Genomic DNA, 26,441 nt, shown 5'->3' on the forward strand with positions numbered 1-26,441 from the left:
GAAAACAATGCTGTTGAAAGATAGATGAGAAAACGAAAGTAGCGCTTCACTACCAAACCCTGTAAAGTGGCGCTACTGTGTTTGCGCGAGAATAAAGCCACCCTGGTCACCGCGTCTTGCTTTATTTATTTATTTATGTCATTGATCTGCCGCAAACGCGCTTTATTTATTTATTTATATATTTTTCACGTTTTCTGGAACTTTTTTTTTATTTTTATTCCCTTCTCCATCCAGACGCTGCACTTTGGAAGAGAAAAATGTCAGAAGGAGACTGCTTTTCCAGCCTCAGAGTTTCCTTCGTTTTTGGATCCATTTCACTGGGGAACGAAATGAGGAAGTTTTCCAGCAAGTCAGTAGGATCGAGGTAGAGACGGAAAGAGACGAGGAAAGGGAGGGAGGGAGGGAGGGAGGGAGGGAGGGAGGGAGGGAGGGAGGGAGAGAGGGAGGGAGGGAGAGAGAGATGGAGGGACGGAGGCAGAGAAGTGGACACTGCCCTTGGCTTCTCTGAGCAATGAAGGAAAATACAGAGTCCTTTTCCTTCTTTGCCCGCCCCGCCCGTCCCCGAACGGCCACGAACGGCCAAGCCTTATCTATAGGCCTTTGGCTACAGGGGAGCAGTGTCCCGGGTAGGCGAGGGCGAGGCGCCGGCCACTTCCTGTCGGGGAGCTGTCCAGGGCATCCTGGCCTGATTCCCAGCATCCCCCGGCTGCCAGGCTTTCCGGCCAGCCGGCTGGAAGCAGAGGACAGGAAGGGGCGGGGCATGCAAATGCTAGAAAGAGGACAACGTGGGTATGCTAAGTGACGCCTAACGAGGCGAGAGCCGTGGAGGACTCTGGGAGCCGGGAGAAGGCCCGAGGCCAGGGCCTCCTTTCTATGGGCACATGCTGAGCTCCCACTAGGAGTCAGAAAAAGAGGCGAAAGGGCCTCAAGCGACGGTGCGAGGGAAGACCCCGGTCCGGGTCAGCCAGGGAGATTGCTCCGGGAGGTGCGAATTCTGGCACCATTCTGGTTATCGCTTCTCGGCCTTTTGGCTAAGATCAAGTGTAGTATCTGTTCTTATCAGTTTAATATCTGATACGTCCTCTATCTGGGGACCATATATTAAATTGATTTTTGGAACAGGGAGATGGAATAGGAGCTTGCTCTGTCCACTCCACGCATCAACCTGGTATTGCAGTACCTCCAGGAATGGTGCACTTCCCCACCCGGGGAAAACAATGCTGTTGAAAGATAGATGAGAAAACGAAAGTAGCGCTTCACTACCAAACCCTGTAAAGTGGCGCTACTGTGTTTGCGCGAGAATAAAGCCACCCTGGTCACCGCGTCTTGCTTTATTTATTTATTTATGTCATTGATCTGCCGCAAACGCGCTTTATTTATTTATTTATATATTTTTCACGTTTTCTGGAACTTTTTTTTTATTTTTATTCCCTTCTCCATCCAGACGCTGCACTTTGGAAGAGAAAAATGTCAGAAGGAGACTGCTTTTCCAGCCTCAGAGTTTCCTTCGTTTTTGGATCCATTTCACTGGGGAACGAAATGAGGAAGTTTTCCAGCAAGTCAGTAGGATCGAGGTAGAGACGGAAAGAGACGAGGAAAGGGAGGGAGGGAGGGAGGGAGGGAGGGAGGGAGGGAGGGAGGGAGGGAGGGAGGGAGGGAGAGAGGGAGGGAGGGAGAGAGAGATGGAGGGACGGAGGCAGAGAAGTGGACACTGCCCTTGGCTTCTCTGAGCAATGAAGGAAAATACAGAGTCCTTTTCCTTCTTTGCCCGCCCCGCCCGTCCCCGAACGGCCACGAACGGCCAAGCCTTATCTATAGGCCTTTGGCTACAGGGGAGCAGTGTCCCGGGTAGGCGAGGGCGAGGCGCCGGCCACTTCCTGTCGGGGAGCTGTCCAGGGCATCCTGGCCTGATTCCCAGCATCCCCCGGCTGCCAGGCTTTCCGGCCAGCCGGCTGGAAGCAGAGGACAGGAAGGGGCGGGGCATGCAAATGCTAGAAAGAGGACAACGTGGGTATGCTAAGTGACGCCTAACGAGGCGAGAGCCGTGGAGGACTCTGGGAGCCGGGAGAAGGCCCGAGGCCAGGGCCTCCTTTCTATGGGCACATGCTGAGCTCCCACTAGGAGTCAGAAAAAGAGGCGAAAGGGCCTCAAGCGACGGTGCGAGGGAAGACCCCGGTCCGGGTCAGCCAGGGAGATTGCTCCGGGAGGTGCGAATTCTGGCACCATTCTGGTTATCGCTTCTCGGCCTTTTGGCTAAGATCAAGTGCATTTGTATTTGGTCTGGTCTGGGCTGGTTGGGATATCTGCAGCCTTGTAGCACTGGGCCTGTGTTCCCTGGCTTGTCCGGGGCCAGGCTGCGTGTGAAGGGCTGTGAGGTGCCTGACCTTTTGGGGTTCATTCTTTTTGTCACCTCTTCTGTGCATGGGGACGGGCCTTCGTACCCTGGCTTGTCCGGGGCAAGGCTGATGCTCTGTGCGCGGGATGTGGCAAACGGCGTGCCTCTTCAGCGATTATTGAACAGTGCTGGTTGGTGTTTTTTCTACGTGTGTGTTTTCATTCCTATCTGCAGGTACTGAGGCTTTCAAGATTCCTGGACTTACGATTCGGACGAGTGAGGCCCTTCTCTCCGCTTCTCTCCCCTGCGCTCTGCTGGTGGGGGCTCTGGTCTCTCAGTGCCTCGGCGCTGGGGGCTGGAGTCCTCGCTGGTGGGAGCGTGGAGGGAGGGAGACAGGCTCCGAACCTTCGTGGCTGCTGCTGGGCACTTTGATGACTCGTTGCCTTAGTTACCACACAGCTGAGGTGATCAACGGACTTCAGCGCGAGTTGTGAGCATTCTCTCCTCTCTCTCTGTTAACTCTTTCCTTCCCCCTTCGTTTCCACTCTGCTCCCTTCCTCTGTTTCAGGATGTCGCAAGGCGCTCCAAGAACAGGCATTAGAAGGCACTTTTGCGTGCGCTTCACGATCAAGCAAGAATTCATGTCAGGTGAGAAGAAATTAAGTATGTCTAGGGTTGATTTTGTGCAGATTATTTTACAAAAAATGTTGCATGTTGCAGCCAGCGATTTATTCTGTGTTATTGCGCTCCCTGTTGGCAATGGGTGGGATGTGAGCTTTAACTCTGCTGTATGTTTAACCCGGTTTTGGTCCACGTTTGAAATTGAAAGGGGTAAAAACGAATTGGCTTGTTTTAATGTAGATGGGTTAACTGATCTTCGTTCCAAAATTGTTATTATCAAGGTATATAACGAAACTGTCAGTGAACATGATTTATTGATGTGGCTTAAAAGGAATTGTGAAACTGCGCATAATTTGGAAAAGGTGCGTGATATTTTGGGAATATGGAATGGGTCTTGGCGCATTTCAGTCAAATTAAAAGTGGATCCGTCTGGGGTGGGGGGTCTGTGTCATTTGCCTTCCTCTTTCCTGTTAGGCCCCAATCGGATTTTGTTGTTCTATGCTGGTCAACCCAAGTTGTGCAGGAGGTGTGGGGCTCGGGACCATGTCCAATCTGAGTGCACTAAACTTATTTGTTCTAATTGTGGGGGTGAAGGGCATGTGGCCAAGGACTGTGTCGAGAGGCGTTTGTGTAATCTATGTGGTAGAGATGGTCACCTTTATCGTGATTGTCCCTCATCCTTTGCTAACAAATTGAAGAATCCCATGAGCGCTTTCACCAACTCTGACGCTAGCGATATCAGGGTTGGGTTACAGAATACGGCTTTGAGTGACACAGCTGTTGAGGAAGAACTGGTAAGAGCAGAGAAGGAGAACGCGGCTGCTGAGGTAGCGCATAACGCGCCGCTTTCGGCAGCAGCTCCCATTACAGGGACGGAGGACCAGGCTGTTCTAGTGGAGGGTCCCACTCCCCGCTGTCCGGGCACTGAGGGAGGGGAGGGTGGATCCGGAGGTGTTGAAGAGTGTGTAGCTTCAAACCAATGTGATGGTATGACGGCGCAGGATCTGCCTGACAGTCTTTTTGCTAACTTGCCCTCTGGTTGTGTCAGGGGGGACCAGGATGCAACACAGTCTTCTGTGGCACCCTTGCCCCTCCTGGATAAGGTGAAGGGTAAATTCTGGACTCCTTTGTCATCAGATGGGGAGGATTCCATGGATGAGGGAGAAGTTGAGTCCCTCCCACTCCGACAAGTCCAACAAGACTCTGTGGTGGAGGTTGGGGAGAAGGACAGTGAGGGTATGTCACAACTTGTTCAGCATATTGCAGAAATCGAAGGTCAGTTGGTGGCGGAGAAGCTGAAGCTGGAGCGGAAGCTGGAACGACGGAAGAGCTTGGAAGAAGGGGAGGCAAAGGAGAGCGTGAAAAAGAAGAAAGTGCAAGCAGCATCTGAAGATGGGAGAGTGGAGTCTTCTCTTGAGCCCAGCACCAGCAAGGGTAAGATGAAGAATGGCAAGTGTCAGGATGCGGGGTCCGTCCTTAGGGCATCCACTACTGACAATGGTGAAGGATTGGTGAGCCAGTCTTCTTTGACTCCCAAAAATGCTTTACCGCAAAGAGTGCTGGTACCTGTGGGGGGGAGTGGAAGAACCATGAGGGGGAGAAGGACTACCTTAGATAAGGGGGAGGTTGCATCCCAAAAGAAGGAGGGCAAAGCTTTGGGTAAGAAGTTTAGTTCAGAGAATGGTGAAAGTGGCTCAGGGAAAAAAGGGAAGTTGGGAGCGCAGAGTGGTGACATCAACAAAACTGATGCAGAAGTAAAGCAGGATCTTAAGGAGTTGATCCTGCTGGACTCCCAGGTAAACAGTGAGGATGATATGTTCATGGTTGTTGAGTCCGCTTCATCTAACAAGTAAGTATGGCCAAGATTGTTCACGTTTTACATTTATGTTTGTTTTTCCTAATGGCTTTGCAAATTGTTTCCATTAATGTCAGAGGTGTCTGTAGTGCGGAACGGAGGGATAAGGTGTTATTTTGTTTGGGGGAAATGAAGGGGGTGGATGTTTTTTGTCTCCAAGAATGTCAGATTCCTTTCAGAACAGACTACTCTTGGTGGCAGCAAGCTTGGAAGAAAGGTCCTTCTTTTTGGTCTGGAGAAGATGGCAATAGGAACAGTGGAGTGGCGATTTTGGTAGCCAGCAGGAAAGTGAGTATAGTTGATTCCACAGTGCTCAAACCTGGGAGGGCGCTAAGGGTCAAGGCACTTTTCCAGGGTGCTCCCTTTACTTTGTTGAATACCTATGCTCCTGCTGATAAAGACGAACGACTGCATCTTTTTGAACACGTTTGTAGAAGTGCATGTTTGACCAGAGGGAGTTTGATTTGGGCAGGAGATTTTAACACTGGTTTAACTAGTAATGATACAGGGAGCGGCCGCCCTATAGACAAAACAGGCCATGTTCTCAAGGATATTGTGGGGGACTTTCATTTAACTGATGCTTTTTTACAGGCTAATCCTGGGGCTGGGAGACGGGCTGGACCTCGGGCTGGGAGTGATGGGAACAGTGCTGATGTAGGATTTTTTACTTGGCATGGTCCAGACTTGTCTTTAAGGTCCAGGATTGATTTTGTGTTTATCTCTAATGACTTAAAATGTGCAAAATGTGTACTTGAGCCACTTTTCTTTTCGGACCATATGGCACTAAGGGCAGACATAGTTTTGGACCAGGTGCGTGTCCATGGTAGAGGTGTGTGGAAGCTGAATGTTTCTCTTTTGAAGGAAGAAGGGCTGAAGAAACTATTTTCTGACCGTTTTGAGGGTTGGAAGACTTTAAAGGACTTTTTTAAGAGTTGGACTGATTGGTGGTTGTGGGTCAAAGGGAGAATTGGTGAGTTTTTTAGGGAAGAAGGTAGAAAGCTGGCGAGAGAAAGGGTGCGTTATTTGAATGTGTTACAGGGACGCTTGCAGAGATTGTATGGTATGAACAGATTGGGTTTGAATGTTGTGAACGAAGTGAGAGACTTGGAAGAAGAGATTGAAAATATATATTTGCAGCGTCTGGAGATTGTGAAGTCCCTTGCCAGAGCTGAATGGGTGGATGGGAATGAAAAATGTTCCCGCTATTTTTTTAAGAAAGTGATAGAGGAACAAAGGGCAGCTGATGGATGGAAGGACAGTCAGGGACGGTTGCAGACTACTACGGACGGCATGGGTGAGGTGTTGACTGAGTTTTTTGCGGACCTGTACTCTGAGAAACTTGTTAGTCCCTCTGAGTCGGCAGCTTCCCTGGCAGTGATCAAAGACACACTGACTTTGAGGCAAAAACAGAGCTTGGTGAAGGACTTCTCAGTGGAGGACCTTGATATTGCTCTAAGTTCCTTCGCCAATGGGAGATCACCCGGTCCAGATGGACTTCCAATTGAGTTCTATAAGGAGTTCTGGCCAGTTTTGAAGGACTCGGTATTGGAAGTCTGTCGGGAGCGGAAAGTTCTTGGTGTAACTCCCAAGCAATTCTGTGAAGGTATCATTGTTTTATTACACAAAAAGGGTGATAGAGCTGAGTTAAAAAATTGGCGGCCTATCACTCTGCTGAATACTGATTACAAGTTATACATGAAGCTGTTGACTCAGAGGGTGGGAGAGATTCTTTCTGACCTCATTTCCCCAGATCAAGTGAGTGCGGTTAAAGGGAGGCGGGTTTCAGATTGTTTGGTTCTCATTAGAGACTCTATTCAATTTCAATTAGAAAGGCATTCCCCTTTGGCTTTGCTGAGTCTTGATTTTGAAAAGGCGTATGATAACATTTCTCATGCATTTCTATGGCACGTATTGACTGCAATGGGTTTTCCTTTATTGTTCATTCAGTGGCTGCGATGGATCTATGAGGCCTCTACTAGTAAAGTATTATATAATGGTTGGTTCTCCAGGGAATTTGCTGTCAAAAGTGGAGTGAGGCAGGGGTGTCCTATGTCTCCCACGTTATTTGTTTGTGCTATTGAATGTCTTAGTAAAATGATCCAGGAGGACACGCGCATTTCTGGGGTGCATATCCCTGGGAGCGGTGGACAATCTGTCAAAGTTCAATTGTATATGGATGATGTTACCCTTTTATGTACCAATAGATTATCTGTGAGATCTGCTTTGGATAGAGTTGACATCTATTGTAAAAGTTCTGGCTCTAAACTCAATGCTCATAAATCTCAAAGCATGCTTTATGGGAAGTGGGAGGAGGATCCTTGTCCAGAAATTCAACGCATGCCAGACGCTGTAACGGTGTTGGGAGTCAAGTTTGATAAGGACGGCCAAGGGAAGAAGAACTGGCAGGAGAAGGTTTCACAAGTTTCCAGGACTCTTGGTCTCTGGTCATTAAGAGATTTATCTTTTGAGGGGAGGGTTTTTGTTTTAAGGACTGTGTTACTGCCCAGTCTGTTTTACTTGGCTGCAGTGTTTCCTCCACCGCGAAGAGTACAAGTGATCCTGGCACGGAAGTTCGCTCTTTTCTTCTGGAGAGGCGCCATGGAGCCATTGGCGAGAGACGTTCTGTACAAGCCGAGGGGTGCAGGAGGCATGAACTTACCTGATCTGCGACATATCCTTCATTTGTATTTTGTTGTTGTTCATCTCCACATCTTTTTCTTTGCCAAGTCCAAAGCGGGAGCTTTTGTGAAATACAACTTAGGTTTTGTTTTAAGATCCCTGAAAATGTGGACGCCCACCAACATTTCTCCCCTTGCTTTTTCGTCACCTGACTGTTATGGTTTTGTGAAGAGTTTTTTGACAACCTATCAATTGCAAACGTTGGAAACTTTTTGTTGGAAATCGTTTAAAATAGTATCTGCTTTCGTGTCCAGTAGGTTGCCGGTGACTGCACTGCCAGCCATGGCAGAGGACAGATCCAGAGCTGCTTGGCTTGGGATGGCCCATCCAAAGATTTTGGGTTTCCATCGAGATCTCCATTGGAGGGCGGCACACGAGGTCTTACCAACGAAAAGAGCCTTGCACCGTAGATCCTTGGCGGTATCTCCAGTCTGTCCTAGGGAGGGATGTCGAGATGAGGAATCAGCTGCGCATGTTTTTTGGGATTGCCCTTTTGCCACAGCAGTTTGGAGACGGTCTCTGCAGTACCTGACCCATCATCTGTTGGAAGACCAGCTGTCTTATCGTTTGGTGCAGCACGCTTCAGGCATGGGACCATGGCATCCGGATCAATGGAGAGTGGTTTGGTGCATTGTTTCTGCTGTAAAGACTGCTCTTTGGGATGCCAGAAACATGATGGTTTTGAAAAAGGACACTCTCTCTCCAGTTGCTGTTTGGAAGATTGCTCAGAAGTCCATTAAGGAGTACGTTGCACAGGATGTCAGACGGAAGAGCGTGTCTTGGGCCACCCGTGTTTGGATCTTTCATCCACCCTGAGAGGCGTTTTGACCCCTGGACCGCAGGGGTAGGGTCCTTCTCACTTCTCCAGTTTTTTCAGGGCTGCATAGCGCCTGGACTCTTGGTGTTATCTTTCGTATGCATGCAATATGCTCCTGTTCATGTTTTCAGATGAACTGAATATTTCACCTGCCTTTGCACTTCTGCAACAGAGGCCAGTACTGTTCTTTGATACTGCGGTCTACTAGCGTGCATCTCTTTTGTCTTTGTTTTCCAGTGTCAGTGCATGACGATGTCTCCTACGGTTTTTTTCTTTCACACAATAACTTAACTTTTGTACTGCTGTAAGGGGTAAGAGGGCTTTTCCTCCTGAGTTCTGTCATATTTTGGCAGGAACAGGATCACTATGCGCAGTCTGTTTTTCTCTCTTCGTAGGCCTTTCCTGGGTATTCTGGAACCGCTACTATGGTGCTGGGCTCCTATTCTTGGTCAATGGGGTTTCTTGATTGCTACTCTAACTTGGCACTAGGCCGGGATGTGGTTTTTGTTTTTTTGCAGTCTTTTTTGCTGTTTTTTGATCTGCTTTTAGCTGTTTTTTAATTCCTTGTGTTTTTCCATGCCAAGTTTTTGGATTAGCAAATCTGTATTCTTCTAGTTGTCTTCCACACTGTCGTGGAAATGTTATTGTATATTCACAATTTACTTAGGGGTCGCCGCATTCCCCTTTGTATGATATGTATATATTCTCTTGTATAATACTTGATCTTCAATAAAATCTATTTTGAATAAAAAATCTGTTCTTATCAGTTTAATATCTGATACGTCCTCTATCTGGGGACCATATATTAAATTGATTTTTGGAACAGGGAGATGGAATAGGAGCTTGCTCTGTCCACTCCACGCATCAACCTGGTATTGCAGTACCTCCAGGAATGGTGCACTTCCCCACCCGGGGAAAACAATGCTGTTGAAAGATAGATGAGAAAACGAAAGTAGCGCTTCACTACCAAACCCTGTAAAGTGGCGCTACTGTGTTTGCGCGAGAATAAAGCCACCCTGGTCACCGCGTCTTGCTTTATTTATTTATTTATGTCATTGATCTGCCGCAAACGCGCTTTATTTATTTATTTATATATTTTTCACGTTTTCTGGAACTTTTTTTTTATTTTTATTCCCTTCTCCATCCAGACGCTGCACTTTGGAAGAGAAAAATGTCAGAAGGAGACTGCTTTTCCAGCCTCAGAGTTTCCTTCGTTTTTGGATCCATTTCACTGGGGAACGAAATGAGGAAGTTTTCCAGCAAGTCAGTAGGATCGAGGTAGAGACGGAAAGAGACGAGGAAAGGGAGGGAGGGAGGGAGGGAGGGAGGGAGGGAGGGAGGGAGGGAGGGAGAGAGGGAGGGAGGGAGAGAGAGATGGAGGGACGGAGGCAGAGAAGTGGACACTGCCCTTGGCTTCTCTGAGCAATGAAGGAAAATACAGAGTCCTTTTCCTTCTTTGCCCGCCCCGCCCGTCCCCGAACGGCCACGAACGGCCAAGCCTTATCTATAGGCCTTTGGCTACAGGGGAGCAGTGTCCCGGGTAGGCGAGGGCGAGGCGCCGGCCACTTCCTGTCGGGGAGCTGTCCAGGGCATCCTGGCCTGATTCCCAGCATCCCCCGGCTGCCAGGCTTTCCGGCCAGCCGGCTGGAAGCAGAGGACAGGAAGGGGCGGGGCATGCAAATGCTAGAAAGAGGACAACGTGGGTATGCTAAGTGACGCCTAACGAGGCGAGAGCCGTGGAGGACTCTGGGAGCCGGGAGAAGGCCCGAGGCCAGGGCCTCCTTTCTATGGGCACATGCTGAGCTCCCACTAGGAGTCAGAAAAAGAGGCGAAAGGGCCTCAAGCGACGGTGCGAGGGAAGACCCCGGTCCGGGTCAGCCAGGGAGATTGCTCCGGGAGGTGCGAATTCTGGCACCATTCTGGTTATCGCTTCTCGGCCTTTTGGCTAAGATCAAGTGTAGTATCTGTTCTTATCAGTTTAATATCTGATACGTCCTCTATCTGGGGACCATATATTAAATTGATTTTTGGAACAGGGAGATGGAATAGGAGCTTGCTCTGTCCACTCCACGCATCAACCTGGTATTGCAGTACCTCCAGGAATGGTGCACTTCCCCACCCGGGGAAAACAATGCTGTTGAAAGATAGATGAGAAAACGAAAGTAGCGCTTCACTACCAAACCCTGTAAAGTGGCGCTACTGTGTTTGCGCGAGAATAAAGCCACCCTGGTCACCGCGTCTTGCTTTATTTATTTATTTATGTCATTGATCTGCCGCAAACGCGCTTTATTTATTTATTTATATATTTTTCACGTTTTCTGGAACTTTTTTTTTATTTTTATTCCCTTCTCCATCCAGACGCTGCACTTTGGAAGAGAAAAATGTCAGAAGGAGACTGCTTTTCCAGCCTCAGAGTTTCCTTCGTTTTTGGATCCATTTCACTGGGGAACGAAATGAGGAAGTTTTCCAGCAAGTCAGTAGGATCGAGGTAGAGACGGAAAGAGACGAGGAAAGGGAGGGAGGGAGGGAGGGAGGGAGGGAGGGAGGGAGGGAGGGAGGGAGAGAGGGAGGGAGGGAGAGAGAGATGGAGGGACGGAGGCAGAGAAGTGGACACTGCCCTTGGCTTCTCTGAGCAATGAAGGAAAATACAGAGTCCTTTTCCTTCTTTGCCCGCCCCGCCCGTCCCCGAACGGCCACGAACGGCCAAGCCTTATCTATAGGCCTTTGGCTACAGGGGAGCAGTGTCCCGGGTAGGCGAGGGCGAGGCGCCGGCCACTTCCTGTCGGGGAGCTGTCCAGGGCATCCTGGCCTGATTCCCAGCATCCCCCGGCTGCCAGGCTTTCCGGCCAGCCGGCTGGAAGCAGAGGACAGGAAGGGGCGGGGCATGCAAATGCTAGAAAGAGGACAACGTGGGTATGCTAAGTGACGCCTAACGAGGCGAGAGCCGTGGAGGACTCTGGGAGCCGGGAGAAGGCCCGAGGCCAGGGCCTCCTTTCTATGGGCACATGCTGAGCTCCCACTAGGAGTCAGAAAAAGAGGCGAAAGGGCCTCAAGCGACGGTGCGAGGGAAGACCCCGGTCCGGGTCAGCCAGGGAGATTGCTCCGGGAGGTGCGAATTCTGGCACCATTCTGGTTATCGCTTCTCGGCCTTTTGGCTAAGATCAAGTGTAGTATCTGTTCTTATCAGTTTAATATCTGATACGTCCTCTATCTGGGGACCATATATTAAATTGATTTTTGGAACAGGGAGATGGAATAGGAGCTTGCTCTGTCCACTCCACGCATCAACCTGGTATTGCAGTACCTCCAGGAATGGTGCACTTCCCCACCCGGGGAAAACAATGCTGTTGAAAGATAGATGAGAAAACGAAAGTAGCGCTTCACTACCAAACCCTGTAAAGTGGCGCTACTGTGTTTGCGCGAGAATAAAGCCACCCTGGTCACCGCGTCTTGCTTTATTTATTTATTTATGTCATTGATCTGCCGCAAACGCGCTTTATTTATTTATTTATATATTTTTCACGTTTTCTGGAACTTTTTTTTTATTTTTATTCCCTTCTCCATCCAGACGCTGCACTTTGGAAGAGAAAAATGTCAGAAGGAGACTGCTTTTCCAGCCTCAGAGTTTCCTTCGTTTTTGGATCCATTTCACTGGGGAACGAAATGAGGAAGTTTTCCAGCAAGTCAGTAGGATCGAGGTAGAGACGGAAAGAGACGAGGAAAGGGAGGGAGGGAGGGAGGGAGGGAGGGAGGGAGGGAGGGAGGGAGGGAGGGAGGGAGGGAGAGAGGGAGGGAGGGAGAGAGAGATGGAGGGACGGAGGCAGAGAAGTGGACACTGCCCTTGGCTTCTCTGAGCAATGAAGGAAAATACAGAGTCCTTTTCCTTCTTTGCCCGCCCCGCCCGTCCCCGAACGGCCACGAACGGCCAAGCCTTATCTATAGGCCTTTGGCTACAGGGGAGCAGTGTCCCGGGTAGGCGAGGGCGAGGCGCCGGCCACTTCCTGTCGGGGAGCTGTCCAGGGCATCCTGGCCTGATTCCCAGCATCCCCCGGCTGCCAGGCTTTCCGGCCAGCCGGCTGGAAGCAGAGGACAGGAAGGGGCGGGGCATGCAAATGCTAGAAAGAGGACAACGTGGGTATGCTAAGTGACGCCTAACGAGGCGAGAGCCGTGGAGGACTCTGGGAGCCGGGAGAAGGCCCGAGGCCAGGGCCTCCTTTCTATGGGCACATGCTGAGCTCCCACTAGGAGTCAGAAAAAGAGGCGAAAGGGCCTCAAGCGACGGTGCGAGGGAAGACCCCGGTCCGGGTCAGCCAGGGAGATTGCTCCGGGAGGTGCGAATTCTGGCACCATTCTGGTTATCGCTTCTCGGCCTTTTGGCTAAGATCAAGTGTAGTATCTGTTCTTATCAGTTTAATATCTGATACGTCCTCTATCTGGGGACCATATATTAAATTGATTTTTGGAACAGGGAGATGGAATAGGAGCTTGCTCTGTCCACTCCACGCATCAACCTGGTATTGCAGTACCTCCAGGAATGGTGCACTTCCCCACCCGGGGAAAACAATGCTGTTGAAAGATAGATGAGAAAACGAAAGTAGCGCTTCACTACCAAACCCTGTAAAGTGGCGCTACTGTGTTTGCGCGAGAATAAAGCCACCCTGGTCACCGCGTCTTGCTTTATTTATTTATTTATGTCATTGATCTGCCGCAAACGCGCTTTATTTATTTATTTATATATTTTTCACGTTTTCTGGAACTTTTTTTTTATTTTTATTCCCTTCTCCATCCAGACGCTGCACTTTGGAAGAGAAAAATGTCAGAAGGAGACTGCTTTTCCAGCCTCAGAGTTTCCTTCGTTTTTGGATCCATTTCACTGGGGAACGAAATGAGGAAGTTTTCCAGCAAGTCAGTAGGATCGAGGTAGAGACGGAAAGAGACGAGGAAAGGGAGGGAGGGAGGGAGGGAGGGAGGGAGGGAGGGAGGGAGGGAGGGAGAGAGGGAGGGAGGGAGAGAGAGATGGAGGGACGGAGGCAGAGAAGTGGACACTGCCCTTGGCTTCTCTGAGCAATGAAGGAAAATACAGAGTCCTTTTCCTTCTTTGCCCGCCCCGCCCGTCCCCGAACGGCCACGAACGGCCAAGCCTTATCTATAGGCCTTTGGCTACAGGGGAGCAGTGTCCCGGGTAGGCGAGGGCGAGGCGCCGGCCACTTCCTGTCGGGGAGCTGTCCAGGGCATCCTGGCCTGATTCCCAGCATCCCCCGGCTGCCAGGCTTTCCGGCCAGCCGGCTGGAAGCAGAGGACAGGAAGGGGCGGGGCATGCAAATGCTAGAAAGAGGACAACGTGGGTATGCTAAGTGACGCCTAACGAGGCGAGAGCCGTGGAGGACTCTGGGAGCCGGGAGAAGGCCCGAGGCCAGGGCCTCCTTTCTATGGGCACATGCTGAGCTCCCACTAGGAGTCAGAAAAAGAGGCGAAAGGGCCTCAAGCGACGGTGCGAGGGAAGACCCCGGTCCGGGTCAGCCAGGGAGATTGCTCCGGGAGGTGCGAATTCTGGCACCATTCTGGTTATCGCTTCTCGGCCTTTTGGCTAAGATCAAGTGTAGTATCTGTTCTTATCAGTTTAATATCTGATACGTCCTCTATCTGGGGACCATATATTAAATTGATTTTTGGAACAGGGAGATGGAATAGGAGCTTGCTCTGTCCACTCCACGCATCAACCTGGTATTGCAGTACCTCCAGGAATGGTGCACTTCCCCACCCGGGGAAAACAATGCTGTTGAAAGATAGATGAGAAAACGAAAGTAGCGCTTCACTACCAAACCCTGTAAAGTGGCGCTACTGTGTTTGCGCGAGAATAAAGCCACCCTGGTCACCGCGTCTTGCTTTATTTATTTATTTATGTCATTGATCTGCCGCAAACGCGCTTTATTTATTTATTTATATATTTTTCACGTTTTCTGGAACTTTTTTTTTATTTTTATTCCCTTCTCCATCCAGACGCTGCACTTTGGAAGAGAAAAATGTCAGAAGGAGACTGCTTTTCCAGCCTCAGAGTTTCCTTCGTTTTTGGATCCATTTCACTGGGGAACGAAATGAGGAAGTTTTCCAGCAAGTCAGTAGGATCGAGGTAGAGACGGAAAGAGACGAGGAAAGGGAGGGAGGGAGGGAGGGAGGGAGGGAGGGAGGGAGGGAGGGAGGGAGAGAGGGAGGGAGGGAGAGAGAGATGGAGGGACGGAGGCAGAGAAGTGGACACTGCCCTTGGCTTCTCTGAGCAATGAAGGAAAATACAGAGTCCTTTTCCTTCTTTGCCCGCCCCGCCCGTCCCCGAACGGCCACGAACGGCCAAGCCTTATCTATAGGCCTTTGGCTACAGGGGAGCAGTGTCCCGGGTAGGCGAGGGCGAGGCGCCGGCCACTTCCTGTCGGGGAGCTGTCCAGGGCATCCTGGCCTGATTCCCAGCATCCCCCGGCTGCCAGGCTTTCCGGCCAGCCGGCTGGAAGCAGAGGACAGGAAGGGGCGGGGCATGCAAATGCTAGAAAGAGGACAACGTGGGTATGCTAAGTGACGCCTAACGAGGCGAGAGCCGTGGAGGACTCTGGGAGCCGGGAGAAGGCCCGAGGCCAGGGCCTCCTTTCTATGGGCACATGCTGAGCTCCCACTAGGAGTCAGAAAAAGAGGCGAAAGGGCCTCAAGCGACGGTGCGAGGGAAGACCCCGGTCCGGGTCAGCCAGGGAGATTGCTCCGGGAGGTGCGAATTCTGGCACCATTCTGGTTATCGCTTCTCGGCCTTTTGGCTAAGATCAAGTGTAGTATCTGTTCTTATCAGTTTAATATCTGATACGTCCTCTATCTGGGGACCATATATTAAATTGATTTTTGGAACAGGGAGATGGAATAGGAGCTTGCTCTGTCCACTCCACGCATCAACCTGGTATTGCAGTACCTCCAGGAATGGTGCACTTCCCCACCCGGGGAAAACAATGCTGTTGAAAGATAGATGAGAAAACGAAAGTAGCGCTTCACTACCAAACCCTGTAAAGTGGCGCTACTGTGTTTGCGCGAGAATAAAGCCACCCTGGTCACCGCGTCTTGCTTTATTTATTTATTTATGTCATTGATCTGCCGCAAACGCGCTTTATTTATTTATTTATATATTTTTCACGTTTTCTGGAACTTTTTTTTTATTTTTATTCCCTTCTCCATCCAGACGCTGCACTTTGGAAGAGAAAAATGTCAGAAGGAGACTGCTTTTCCAGCCTCAGAGTTTCCTTCGTTTTTGGATCCATTTCACTGGGGAACGAAATGAGGAAGTTTTCCAGCAAGTCAGTAGGATCGAGGTAGAGACGGAAAGAGACGAGGAAAGGGAGGGAGGGAGGGAGGGAGGGAGGGAGGGAGGGAGGGAGGGAGGGAGGGAGGGAGGGAGAGAGGAGGGAGGGAGAGAGAGATGGAGGGACGGAGGCAGAGAAGTGGACACTGCCCTTGGCTTCTCTGAGCAATGAAGGAAAATACAGAGTCCTTTTCCTTCTTTGCCCGCCCCGCCCGTCCCCGAACGGCCACGAACGGCCAAGCCTTATCTATAGGCCTTTGGCTACAGGGGAGCAGTGTCCCGGGTAGGCGAGGGCGAGGCGCCGGCCACTTCCTGTCGGGGAGCTGTCCAGGGCATCCTGGCCTGATTCCCAGCATCCCCCGGCTGCCAGGCTTTCCGGCCAGCCGGCTGGAAGCAGAGGACAGGAAGGGGCGGGGCATGCAAATGCTAGAAAGAGGACAACGTGGGTATGCTAAGTGACGCCTAACGAGGCGAGAGCCGTGGAGGACTCTGGGAGCCGGGAGAAGGCCCGAGGCCAGGGCCTCCTTTCTATGGGCACATGCTGAGCTCCCACTAGGAGTCAGAAAAAGAGGCGAAAGGGCCTCAAGCGACGGTGCGAGGGAAGACCCCGGTCCGGGTCAGCCAGGGAGATTGCTCCGGGAGGTGCGAATTCTGGCACCATTCTGGTTATCGCTTCTCGGCCTTTTGGCTAAGATCAAGTGTAGTATCTGTTCTTATCAGTTTAATATCTGATACGTCCTCTATCTGGGGACCATATATTAAATTGATTTTTGGAACAGGGAGATGGAATAGGAGCTTGCTCTGTCCACTCCACGCATCAACCTGGTATTGCAGTACCTCCAGGAATGGTGCACTTCCCCACCCGGGGAAAACAATGCTGTTGAAAGATAGATGAGAAAACGAAAGTAGCGCTTCACTACCAAACCCTGTAAAGTGGCGCTACTGTGTTTGCGCGAGAATAAAGCCACCCTGGTCACCGCGTCTTGCTTTATTTATTTATTTATGTCATTGATCTGCCGCAAACGCGCTTTATTTATTTATTTATATATTTTTCACGTTTTCTGGAACTTTTTTTTTATTTTTATTCCCTTCTCCATCCAGACGCTGCACTTTGGAAGAGAAAAATGTCAGAAGGAGACTGCTTTTCCAGCCTCAGAGTTTCCTTCGTTTTTGGATCCATTTCACTGGGGAACGAAATGAGGAAGTTTTCCAGCAAGTCAGTAGGATCGAGGTAGAGACGGAAAGAGACGAGGAAAGGGAGGGAGGGAGGGAGGGAGGGAGGGAGGGAGAGAGGGAGGGAGGGAGAGAGAGATGGAGGGACGGAGGCAGAGAAGTGGACACTGCCCTTGGCTTCTCTGAGCAATGAAGGAAAATACAGAGTCCTTTTCCTTCTTTGCCCGCCCCGCCCGTCCCCGAACGGCCACGCCTTATCTATAGGCCTTTGGCTACAGGGGAGCAGTGTCCCGGGTAGGCGAGGGCGAGGCGCCGGCCACTTCCTGTCGGGGAGCTGTCCAGGGCATCCTGGCCTGATTCCCAGCATCCCCCGGCTGCCAGGCTTTCCGGCCAGCCGGCTGGAAGCAGAGGACAGGAAGGGGCGGGGCATGCAAATGCTAGAAAGAGGACAACGTGGGTATGCTAAGTGACGCCTAACGAGGCGAGAGCCGTGGAGGACTCTGGGAGCCGGGAGAAGGCCCGAGGCCAGGGCCTCCTTTCTATGGGCACATGCTGAGCTCCCACTAGGAGTCAGAAAAAGAGGCGAAAGGGCCTCAAGCGACGGTGCGAGGGAAGACCCCGGTCCGGGTCAGCCAGGGAGATTGCTCCGGGAGGTGCGAATTCTGGCACCATTCTGGTTATCGCTTCTCGGCCTTTTGGCTAAGATCAAGTGTAGTATCTGTTCTTATCAGTTTAATATCTGATACGTCCTCTATCTGGGGACCATATATTAAATTGATTTTTGGAACAGGGAGATGGAATAGGAGCTTGCTCTGTCCACTCCACGCATCAACCTGGTATTGCAGTACCTCCAGGAATGGTGCACTTCCCCACCCGGGGAAAACAATGCTGTTGAAAGATAGATGAGAAAACGAAAGTAGCGCTTCACTACCAAACCCTGTAAAGTGGCGCTACTGTGTTTGCGCGAGAATAAAGCCACCCTGGTCACCGCGTCTTGCTTTATTTATTTATTTATGTCATTGATCTGCCGCAAACGCGCTTTATTTATTTATTTATATATTTTTCACGTTTTCTGGAACTTTTTTTTTATTTTTATTCCCTTCTCCATCCAGACGCTGCACTTTGGAAGAGAAAAATGTCAGAAGGAGACTGCTTTTCCAGCCTCAGAGTTTCCTTCGTTTTTGGATCCATTTCACTGGGGAACGAAATGAGGAAGTTTTCCAGCAAGTCAGTAGGATCGAGGTAGAGACGGAAAGAGACGAGGAAAGGGAGGGAGGGAGGGAGGGAGGGAGGGAGGGAGAGAGGGAGGGAGGGAGAGAGAGATGGAGGGACGGAGGCAGAGAAGTGGACACTGCCCTTGGCTTCTCTGAGCAATGAAGGAAAATACAGAGTCCTTTTCCTTCTTTGCCCGCCCCGCCCGTCCCCGAACGGCCAAGCCTTATCTATAGGCCTTTGGCTACAGGGGAGCAGTGTCCCGGGTAGGCGAGGGCGAGGCGCCGGCCACTTCCTGTCGGGGAGCTGTCCAGGGCATCCTGGCCTGATTCCCAGCATCCCCCGGCTGCCAGGCTTTCCGGCCAGCCGGCTGGAAGCAGAGGACAGGAAGGGGCGGGGCATGCAAATGCTAGAAAGAGGACAACGTGGGTATGCTAAGTGACGCCTAACGAGGCGAGAGCCGTGGAGGACTCTGGGAGCCGGGAGAAGGCCCGAGGCCAGGGCCTCCTTTCTATGGGCACATGCTGAGCTCCCACTAGGAGTCAGAAAAAGAGGCGAAAGGGCCTCAAGCGACGGTGCGAGGGAAGACCCCGGTCCGGGTCAGCCAGGGAGATTGCTCCGGGAGGTGCGAATTCTGGCACCATTCTGGTTATCGCTTCTCGGCCTTTTGGCTAAGATCAAGTGTAGTATCTGTTCTTATCAGTTTAATATCTGATACGTCCTCTATCTGGGGACCATATATTAAATTGATTTTTGGAACAGGGAGATGGAATAGGAGCTTGCTCTGTCCACTCCACGCATCAACCTGGTATTGCAGTACCTCCAGGAATGGTGCACTTCCCCACCCGGGGAAAACAATGCTGTTGAAAGATAGATGAGAAAACGAAAGTAGCGCTTCACTACCAAACCCTGTAAAGTGGCGCTATTGTGTTTGCGCGAGAATAAAGCCACCCTGGTCACCGCGTCTTGCTTTATTTATTTATTTATGTCATTGATCTGCCGCAAACGCGCTTTATTTATTTATTTATATATTTTTCACGTTTTCTGGAACTTTTTTTTTATTTTTATTCCCTTCTCCATCCAGACGCTGCACTTTGGAAGAGAAAAATGTCAGAAGGAGACTGCTTTTCCAGCCTCAGAGTTTCCTTCGTTTTTGGATCCATTTCACTGGGGAACGAAATGAGGAAGTTTTCCAGCAAGTCAGTAGGATCGAGGTAGAGACGGAAAGAGACGAGGAAAGGGAGGGAGGGAGGGAGGGAGGGAGGGAGAGAGGGAGGGAGGGAGGGAGAGAGGGAGGGAGGGAGAGAGAGATGGAGGGACGGAGGCAGAGAAGTGGACACTGCCCTTGGCTTCTCTGAGCAATGAAGGAAAATACAGAGTCCTTTTCCTTCTTTGCCCGCCCCGCCCGTCCCCGAACGGCCAAGCCTTATCTATAGGCCTTTGGCTACAGGGGAGCAGTGTCCCGGGTAGGCGAGGGCGAGGCGCCGGCCACTTCCTGTCGGGGAGCTGTCCAGGGCATCCTGGCCTGATTCCCAGCATCCCCCGGCTGCCAGGCTTTCCGGCCAGCCGGCTAGAAGCAGAGGACAGGAAGGGGCGGGGCATGCAAATGCTAGAAAGAGGACAACGTGGGTATGCTAAGTGACGCCTAACGAGGCGAGAGCCGTGGAGGACTCTGGGAGCCGGGAGAAGGCCCGAGGCCAGGACCTCCTTTCTATGGGCACATGCTGAGCTCCCACTAGGAGTCAGAAAAAGAGGCGAAAGGGCCTCAAGCGACGGTGCGAGGGAAGACCCCGGTCCGGGTCAGCCAGGGAGATTGCTCCGGGAGGTGCGAATTCTGGCACCATTCTGGTTATCGCTTCTCGGCCTTTTGGCTAAGATCAAGTGTAGTATCTGTTCTTATCAGTTTAATATCTGATACGTCCTCTATCTGGGGACCATATATTAAATTGATTTTTGGAACAGGGAGATGGAATAGGAGCTTGCTCTGTCCACTCCACGCATCAACCTGGTATTGCAGTACCTCCAGGAATGGTGCACTTCCCCACCCGGGGAAAACAATGCTGTTGAAAGATAGATGAGAAAACGAAAGTAGCGCTTCACTACCAAACCCTGTAAAGTGGCGCTACTGTGTTTGCGCGCGAATAAAACCACCCTGGTCACCGCATCTTGCTTTATTTATGTATTTATGTCATTGATGTGCCGCAAACGCGCTTTATTTATTTATTTATATATTTTTCACGTTTTCTGGAACTTTTTTTTATTTTTATTTCCTTCTCCGTCCAGACGCTGCACTTTGGAAGAGAAAAATGTCAGAAGGAGACTGCTTTTCCAGCATCAGAGTTTCCTTCGTTTTTGGATCCATTTCACTGGGGAACGAATTGAGGAAGTTTTACAGCAAGTCAGTAGGATCGAGGTAGAGACGGAAAGAGACGGAGGGAGGGAGGGAGGGAGGGAGGGAAGGAGGGAGGGAGGGAGGGAGAGAAGTGGACACTGCCCTTGGCTTCTCTGAGCAATGAAGGAAAATACAGAGTCCTTTTCCTTCTTTGCCCGCCCCGCCCGTCCCCGAACGGCCACGAACGGCCAAGCCTTATCTATAGGCCTTTGGCTACAGGGGAGCAGTGACCCGGGTAGGCGAGGGCGAGGCACCGGCCACTTCCTGTCGGGGAGCTGTCCAGGGCATCCTGGCCTGATTCCCAGCATCCCCCGGCTGCCAGGCTTTCCGGCCAGCCGGCTAGAAGCAGAGGACAGGAAGGGGCGGGGCATGCAAATGCTAGAAAGAGGACAACGTGGGTATGCTAAGTGACGCCTAACGAGGCGAGAGCCGTGGAGGACTCTGGGAGCCGGGAGAAGGCCCGAGGCCAGGACCTCCTTTCTATGGGCACATGCTGAGCTCCCACTAGGAGTCAGAAAAAGAGGCGAAAGGGCCTCAAGCGACGGTGCGAGGGAAGACCCCGGTCCGGGTCAGCCAGGGAGATTGCTCCGGGAGGTGCGAATTCTGGCACCATTCTGGTTATCGCTTCTCGGCCTTTTGGCTAAGATCAATACAATACAAGCTAGACACTACATCCAAAACCCTAAAAGTCATGTTAAGTAATTTCAACCTTCAAGACTCATACCCTCTTTGCAACCCGAACACAACGGGTTACACATGGCTATCTGGAGATGGGAACACCACATCCAGAATAGATTTCATCTTTGCAAGCAAAGAAATAAAATGCATAGAATCCAAATTAGACGACAGCTGCCTTACCGACCACCAAACGGTTATAACAAAATGCCAACTATCCCATGCACCCCAAAAAGGGAAAAGCTACTGGAAGCTAAACACATCTACCTTAAAGGAGGAAGAGACACAAGCAGCCTTCCAGAGGCAATACAATAAATGGGTGGCGCAAAAGAAAAACTTCCAAAACCTCACCCTATGGTGGGAATTTGTTAAAAAGCAAACAAAAAATTTCTTTTCAAACATAGGAAGAGAGAGAGCAGCACAAAAAAGAGCTGAGTTTAAAAACCTCCAAGAGAAACTAGCTCTGCTGACAGAATTACAAGATGCAGGGGTACAAGTAAAAGAAGAAATGGCAAAAACAAGAGAAAACATTAAAAAATGGTACCTACAAAAAGGCAAAGAGACCATATTTAACTCAAGAGTTAAAGAATATGAAGAAGGGGAAAAATGCAATGCTTTCTTCTTCAAAAAAGCAAAGCAAGCACAACAAAATATCACAAGCCTAAAAGACAAAAACGGAAAGGCAACAAACAAAACAAGGGAAATGCTAGAAATAACGACAGACTTTTATAAAAACCTCTACAAAGAAAAAGAAATAGAGGAAGATACAGGAAAAGATTTCCTAAAAAATCTAGATGGAAATCTGTCAAAAGAGGCAAAACAATTTCTAGAGAAACCCTGGGAAGGCCAAGAATTCTTAGATATACTAGCACAGATACCTAAAAACTCAGCCCCAGGGAAAGACGGCCTACCCTGGGAATTTTACAAAACATTCTGGGGAACAATAGCGAGAGACTTCAGTGACATGCTCAACAAAGCAACAGAAGAAAAGAAACTCCCACCATCCTTCCTAGAAGGAGTGGTGACCCTAATATACAAAAAAGGGGACAAAGAATGCCTAGAAAATTGGAGACCCATCACACTTCTAAACGTGGACAGCAAAATCCTAAGTAAACTACTGACAAATAGAATAAAAAAGGTTCTCAAAGCCATAATCCACCCAGACCAAACCTGCGCAGTCCCTGGCAGAAAATCATGGGACAGTCTGATTACCATAAGGGATGCCATTTGGATGGCTCTGGAGAAAAACTCACCACTAGGAGTACTTTCACTTGATCTACAAAAGGCATTTGATAGCGTTTCACACAAATACATGTTCAAAACCCTCCAACACATGGGGTTTCCACCAGGCTTCATCAAGACAATAGGTCTCCTGTACACCAACGCTACCAGCACATTCCAGGTCAATAACCACCTGTCCAAAGAAGTACATATAGGTACGGGAGTTAGACAGGGCTGCCCACTGTCACCAGCGCTCTTCATCTGTGCCCTAGAACCACTACTAGCTACCCTGAGAAAAGACAAAGTTATAAAAGGAATCTTCGTCCCAGGAGCAGGAGGAAACCAAGCTAAGTGCATAGCTTATATGGACGATATTACCATTTTATCTCCAGACCCCCAGTCAGTTACAAGAACCATTTTACACTGTAACATATTCACCCTATCATCAGGTTTACAACTAAACCTGGCAAAAACCACCTGTCTCACAGTAGGGAGTTGGAACAATTTGGCCAAAATACCAGTCCAAACCACCAAACAACCAACAAAGATTTTGGGAATCAAGTTCTCAGAGGACCTCTCAGGAGAAGACAACTGGGTGGAAGTTAAAAAAAGGATACAGCAAAAAATAGGTTTATGGAAGAGTAGATCCCTGAGCCTAGTAGGGAAAATACTGGTGATAAAAGCCGTCCTGCTTCCCCTTATGCTCTACTATGCGGTGGTTTTCCCCCCCTCCAAAGACACGCCAAGGACTTTGCAAAAAACCATCTTTGATTTCTTTTGGAGCTCCAAAATGGAAAAAATAAAGAGAGAAATTGCATACAAAAGCCTAGAAAATGGGGGAAAGGGAGTACCAAATCTATACCTTTTTTTCCTGACCACCTACACTAGCCTATGCCTAAATGCAATCAGAGAAAAAAGAAACATTGCGGCTCATTTCATCAGATATGGAGCCGCAAACACCTTCAGAGCAGCAAAACTTATAGAACAGGATAACAGACTCCCTACAGCTTTTGTACCACCAAAAATGTACAAAATCATCGCAGACTTTCTAAAAAGTATGGGAAAAATTAAACTTGAACCAGAAGACTTTACACATAGACTGACGCTAAAGGATGCCATACAAAAGAAAGAAGCCCTGACGCCAGCAAACAATCTAAATGAAAAACTTTCCAGAAAAGCATGGACAATAGCAAACAGCAAGGAGATCACAAACAGCCAAAAAGACCTTGCGTGGCTGACCATCCACAAAGCTTTGCCAGTTAAAAGCTTTCAACACAGAAGAGGCCTTTCAAAAGACTCCACCTGCCCAAGAGAAAAATGTACGGCGGAGGAATCAGTGCTCCACTTCCTTTGGAACTGCCATTTCTCTCAACAGACTTGGAAAACTATAGGTCCCTTGATAAAAGGAATCACAGGACAAACAAACATAAGCTACGAACTCATCTTATATGGTTTCCCCAACACAGCTACCAAAGACAAACAAAACATTTTGTTGAAAATCATATCCTGCGTAAAAGAGAGCCTATGGACAACAAGAAACCTGGGTGTCTACCAACACAAGAACTTTTCCACCAAGGATTGCATAAACATTGCTTTTGACAAATTAATGGTTTATTATTATGTTGACATTAAAAAACAAGGCAAACAAATATCAGAAAAACTTTGGAAACAAAAAAAATGGGCAGAATGGGTAAACTAAGCTTTAGGAATACACTTTAGCATAAAAGTGTACTCTCAAGAAATAAATATCTAGATGGAAAACTGACAGGTCCCTGCCTGCGTGCAACACCTAGTCCAGTTAAAAAGTACGCCACCCAAATTGGGATTGGTTAACATGTACATGTGACAAACAAAATTTTATAAATAAAGTATATTTTTACAAAAAAAAAAAAAAAATCTGTTCTTATCAGTTTAATATCTGATACGTCCTCTATCTGGGGACCATATATTAAATTGATTTTTGGAACAGGGAGATGGAATAGGAGCTTGCTCTGTCCACTCCACGCATCAACCTGGTATTGCAGTACCTCCAGGAATGGTGCACTTCCCCACCCGGGGAAAACAATGCTGTTGAAAGATAGATGAGAAAACGAAAGTAGCGCTTCACTACCAAACCCTGTAAAGTGGCGCTACTGTGTTTGCGCGAGAATAAAGCCACCCTGGTCACCGCGTCTTGCTTTATTTATTTATTTATGTCATTGATCTGCCGCAAACGCGCTTTATTTATTTATTTACATATTTTTCACGTTTTCTGGAACTTTTTTTTTATTTTTATTCCCTTCTCCATCCAGACGCTGCACTTTGGAAGAGAAAAATGTCAGAAGGAGACTGCTTTTCCAGCCTCAGAGTTTCCTTCGTTTTTGGATCCATTTCACTGGGGAACGAAATGAGGAAGTTTTCCAGCAAGTCAGTAGGATCGAGGTAGAGACGGAAAGAGACGAGGAAAGGGAGGGAGGGAGGGAGGGAGGGAGGGAGGAGAGAGAGGAGGGAGGGAGAGAGAGATGGAGGGACGGAGGCAGAGAAGTGGACACTGCCCTTGGCTTCTCTGAGCAATGAAGGAAAATACAGAGTCCTTTTCCTTCTTTGCCCGCCCCGCCCGTCCCCGAACGGCCACGAACGGCCAAGCCTTATCTATAGGCCTTTGGCTACAGGGGAGCAGTGACCCGGGTAGGCGAGGGCGAGGCACCGGCCACTTCCTGTCGGGGAGCTGTCCAGGGCATCCTGGCCTGATTCCCAGCATCCCCCGGCTGCCAGGCTTTCCGGCCAGCCGGCTAGAAGCAGAGGACAGGAAGGGGCGGGGCATGCAAATGCTAGAAAGAGGACAACGTGGGTATGCTAAGTGACGCCTAACGAGGCGAGAGCCGTGGAGGACTCTGGGAGCCGGGAGAAGGCCCGAGGCCAGGACCTCCTTTCTATGGGCACATGCTGAGCTCCCACTAGGAGTCAGAAAAAGAGGCGAAAGGGCCTCAAGCGACGGTGCGAGGGAAGACCCCGGTCCGGGTCAGCCAGGGAGATTGCTCCGGGAGGTGCGAATTCTGGCACCATTCTGGTTATCGCTTCTCGGCCTTTTGGCTAAGATCAAGTGTAGTATCTGTTCTTATCAGTTTAATATCTGATACGTCCTCTATCTGGGGACCATATATTAAATTGATTTTTGGAACAGGGAGATGGAATAGGAGCTTGCTCTGTCCACTCCACGCATCAACCTGGTATTGCAGTACCTCCAGGAATGGTGCACTTCCCCACCCGGGGAAAACAATGCTGTTGAAAGATAGATGAGAAAACGAAAGTAGCGCTTCACTACCAAACCCTGTAAAGTGGCGCTACTGTGTTTGCGCGAGAATAAAACCACCCTGGTCACCGCGTCTTGCTTTATTTATTTATTTATTTATTCATATATTTTTCACGTTTTCTGGAACTTTTTTTTATTTTTATTCCCTTCTCCATCCAGACGCTGCACTTTGGAAGAGAAAAATGTCAGAAGGAGACTGCTTTTCCAGCATCAGAGTTTCCTTCGTTTTTGGATCCATTTCACTGGGGAACGAATTGAGGAAGTTTTCCAGCAAGTCAGTAGGATCGAGGTAGAGACGGAAAGAGACGAGGAAAGGGAGGGAGGGAGGCAGGGAGGGAGGGAGGGAGGGAGAGAGAGAGAGAGAGAGAGAGGGAGGGAGGGAGGGAGGGAGGGAGGGAGGGAGAGAGAGAAGTGGACACTGTCCTTGGCTTCTCTGAGCAATGAAGGAAAATACAGAGTCCTTTTCCTTCTTTGCCCGCCCCGCCCGTCCCCGAACAGCCACGAACGGCCAAGCCTTATCTATAGGCCTTTGGCTACAGGGGAGCAGTGTCCCGGGTAGGCGAGGGCGAGGCGCCGGCCACTTCCTGTCGGGGAGCTGTCCAGGGCATCCTGGCCTGATTCCCAGCATCCCCCGGCTGCCAGGCTTTCCGGCCAGCCGGCTGGAAGCAGAGGACAGGAAGGGGCGGGGCATGCAAATGCTAGAAAGAGGACAACGTGGGTATGCTAAGTGACGTCCAACGAGGCGAGAGCCGTGGAGGACTCTGGGAGCCGGGAGAAGGCCCGAGGCCAGGGCCTCCTTTCTATGGGCACATGCTGAGCTCCCACTAGGAGTCAGAAAA

At 49.8% G+C, this 26,441-nt stretch overlaps 12 non-coding genes and 1 pseudogene across 12 annotated transcripts; all 13 read left to right on the forward strand.

Annotated features, from left to right (window-relative positions):
• Positions 1-1,011: 1,011 nt before the first annotated feature.
• Positions 1,012-1,202, forward strand: LOC146817493 (U2 spliceosomal RNA). Its single transcript, XR_014964859.1, has one exon. It is a non-coding gene; the product is annotated as a U2 spliceosomal RNA (small nuclear RNA).
• Positions 1,203-9,027: 7,825 nt separating this feature from the next.
• On the forward strand, positions 9,028-9,213 carry LOC146817494 (U2 spliceosomal RNA). The gene has a single exon (XR_014964920.1). It is a non-coding gene; the product is annotated as a U2 spliceosomal RNA (small nuclear RNA).
• A 1,019-nt stretch (positions 9,214-10,232) lies between these two features.
• On the forward strand, positions 10,233-10,423 carry LOC146817495 (U2 spliceosomal RNA). The gene has a single exon (XR_014964860.1). It is a non-coding gene; the product is annotated as a U2 spliceosomal RNA (small nuclear RNA).
• Positions 10,424-11,442: 1,019 nt separating this feature from the next.
• LOC146817496 (U2 spliceosomal RNA) lies at positions 11,443-11,633 on the forward strand. The gene has a single exon (XR_014964861.1). It is a non-coding gene; the product is annotated as a U2 spliceosomal RNA (small nuclear RNA).
• A 1,031-nt stretch (positions 11,634-12,664) lies between these two features.
• LOC146817497 (U2 spliceosomal RNA) lies at positions 12,665-12,855 on the forward strand. The gene has a single exon (XR_014964863.1). It is a non-coding gene; the product is annotated as a U2 spliceosomal RNA (small nuclear RNA).
• A 1,019-nt stretch (positions 12,856-13,874) lies between these two features.
• LOC146817498 (U2 spliceosomal RNA) lies at positions 13,875-14,065 on the forward strand. The gene has a single exon (XR_014964864.1). It is a non-coding gene; the product is annotated as a U2 spliceosomal RNA (small nuclear RNA).
• A 1,019-nt stretch (positions 14,066-15,084) lies between these two features.
• Positions 15,085-15,275, forward strand: LOC146817499 (U2 spliceosomal RNA). The gene has a single exon (XR_014964865.1). It is a non-coding gene; the product is annotated as a U2 spliceosomal RNA (small nuclear RNA).
• A 1,030-nt stretch (positions 15,276-16,305) lies between these two features.
• LOC146817500 (U2 spliceosomal RNA) lies at positions 16,306-16,496 on the forward strand. The gene has a single exon (XR_014964866.1). It is a non-coding gene; the product is annotated as a U2 spliceosomal RNA (small nuclear RNA).
• Positions 16,497-17,489: 993 nt separating this feature from the next.
• Positions 17,490-17,680, forward strand: LOC146817501 (U2 spliceosomal RNA). The gene has a single exon (XR_014964867.1). It is a non-coding gene; the product is annotated as a U2 spliceosomal RNA (small nuclear RNA).
• A 993-nt stretch (positions 17,681-18,673) lies between these two features.
• Positions 18,674-18,864, forward strand: LOC146817502 (U2 spliceosomal RNA). Its single transcript, XR_014964869.1, has one exon. It is a non-coding gene; the product is annotated as a U2 spliceosomal RNA (small nuclear RNA).
• A 1,009-nt stretch (positions 18,865-19,873) lies between these two features.
• LOC146817503 (U2 spliceosomal RNA) lies at positions 19,874-20,064 on the forward strand. Its single transcript, XR_014964870.1, has one exon. It is a non-coding gene; the product is annotated as a U2 spliceosomal RNA (small nuclear RNA).
• A 4,116-nt stretch (positions 20,065-24,180) lies between these two features.
• LOC146817504 (U2 spliceosomal RNA) lies at positions 24,181-24,359 on the forward strand (annotated as a pseudogene).
• Positions 24,360-25,362: 1,003 nt separating this feature from the next.
• LOC146817505 (U2 spliceosomal RNA) lies at positions 25,363-25,553 on the forward strand. The gene has a single exon (XR_014964871.1). It is a non-coding gene; the product is annotated as a U2 spliceosomal RNA (small nuclear RNA).
• The last annotated feature ends 888 nt before the right edge of the window (positions 25,554-26,441 follow it).

Source organism: Triturus cristatus, chromosome 6, assembly GCF_964204655.1.
Source record: "Triturus cristatus chromosome 6, aTriCri1.1, whole genome shotgun sequence".
Classification (NCBI taxonomy): domain Eukaryota; kingdom Metazoa; phylum Chordata; class Amphibia; order Caudata; family Salamandridae; genus Triturus; species Triturus cristatus.